This window comes from Marmota monax, unplaced genomic scaffold, assembly GCF_021218885.2.
Source record: "Marmota monax isolate L192 unplaced genomic scaffold, Marmota_monax_Labrador192_F-V1.1 WCK01_AAM20220418_F8-fsc00053, whole genome shotgun sequence".
Lineage (NCBI taxonomy): Eukaryota > Metazoa > Chordata > Mammalia > Rodentia > Sciuridae > Marmota > Marmota monax.
Window position 1 is genome coordinate 9,285,680 of NW_026693153.1, and position 1,769 is coordinate 9,287,448.

General features: G+C 33.5%; 1 pseudogene; it reads right to left on the reverse strand.

Annotated features, from left to right (window-relative positions):
- Nucleotides 1-565: 565 nt before the first annotated feature.
- LOC124100061 (olfactory receptor 183-like) lies at nucleotides 566-1,514 on the reverse strand (annotated as a pseudogene).
- Nucleotides 1,515-1,769: the final 255 nt, after the last annotated feature.

The following is a 1,769-nucleotide window of genomic DNA, read 5'->3' on the forward strand; positions in this document are numbered from 1 at the left end:
TGTTTTAATTCCCTTCTCATTTTGTCCTCATTGTATTCCAAATTCTATTCATTTCCCTTTGAGATGTGTGAATTGAATTGCCCAAAGAATTAAAAGACATTAATCCCCCCAAAAAAAAAGTGAAATGGAAGAGTAGTTGATGACTGGCAGATTTCCTGGGATTTTTCTTTTACTTCCTCAATTACAAATCTACTACCACTAGTGGAGAAGATGTGATGTGGGTCCCAGAGTACATAGCAGTATTATGTGTATAAAGTTTCCTATTCAAGTTATTTTTAGAGGAACTACAATATTTTTCTATTCTGTATACTTACAATGCAATGTCATAAAACCTACAAAAATTTTCAGTTGTTTTATGCTCATTTTTTTTCTAGTATGACATGAACATGTTTAAAATTCCTTACATGTTTAAGAACATATACAAATACTTTAAGAAATTATTAAGTCAAAAAACCTTATTAACTGACATTACAGAATATTCTAATCATGAAAAAATTCCAATATTATCAAAATACCCCCTTTTGTGAATATAGTAATAAAAGGAAAACAGATACAAATATGACATCTAAACATTTCTTTTCAAAATTTTTGTTAGTGCATCCATGACCTGCTTGTTTCTCAGACTGTATATAATGGGGTTTAACACAGGAATAATGACAGTGTAAAATAGGGAGAATATCATTTCTTGATCACTTTCTTGTGAAGATGCAGGATGAACATACATGAAGAGAAGGGGGCCATAGTATAAAGACACAGAAAAGAGATGAGCTCCACAGGTGGAGAAGGCTTTTCTTACACCCTTTTCAGATTTCTTTTTTAAAATTGTAAAGAGTACCAGGGTATAAGAAATAAGAATAGTTCCAATGGTGAATACTTGTATTGAACCAGAAAAAATAAATATTAATAGATAATTAATAGAAGGATCAGTACAGGAAATCTTTAATAATGGTATAACATCACAGAAAACATGATGTATTATGTTGGAATTACAGAAGATTAATCTGAATAAAAAAAACTTCATGAATTAAGGCATGAAGAAAGCCACCTATGTATGACAAAAACAGTAGCCAGAAGCATAGTCTGTTGGTCATAATCACTGGATACAGTAAAGGCTGGCAGATGGCTACATAGCGGTCATAAGCCATTGCTGCCAGGAGAAAGCTTTCTGTGGTTACACTGATTCCAAAGGAAAAAAACTGTATCTTGCGTTCAGTGAGAGAGATCATCTTGCTCTTGATTAACAAGTTGACCAGCATATTTGGGGTCACTGTTGAAGACAGCCATGTATCCAGAATGGCTAAATTCCCAAGAAAAAAATACATGGGGATATGAAGATGAGGGACTTTCCAGATCAGAGAAATCAGACCAAGGTTTCCCACAAGGGTCATAAGGTATATCATCAAGAACACCAGGAACAGGGGGAGTTTCCACTGTGGTTGTTGTGTAAGTCCCGTGAAGATAAACTCTGTCAGCAAAGTTGCATTTGCCTCTTCCATGTTATCACTGGATGTCACCTGAAATGAAATTCATTGAATGTAAAAAAGACACAAAAAATCGCTGTTGTTTTTAATGGGAATATTGGAGGAGAAGAGTTGAGAGAAAAATCATACAGGATCATTTGAAGGCTATCCTTTGCTATGTGGAAGAAAAGCACCAGGAGAAATTAAAAATGGTAAAATAAATTAATTAATTTAATTCAATAAATGTACCACAGTAACACATTTAGAGAAAATGAGAGGCTTTCTGAACTTGTGATAAATTTATTGGGA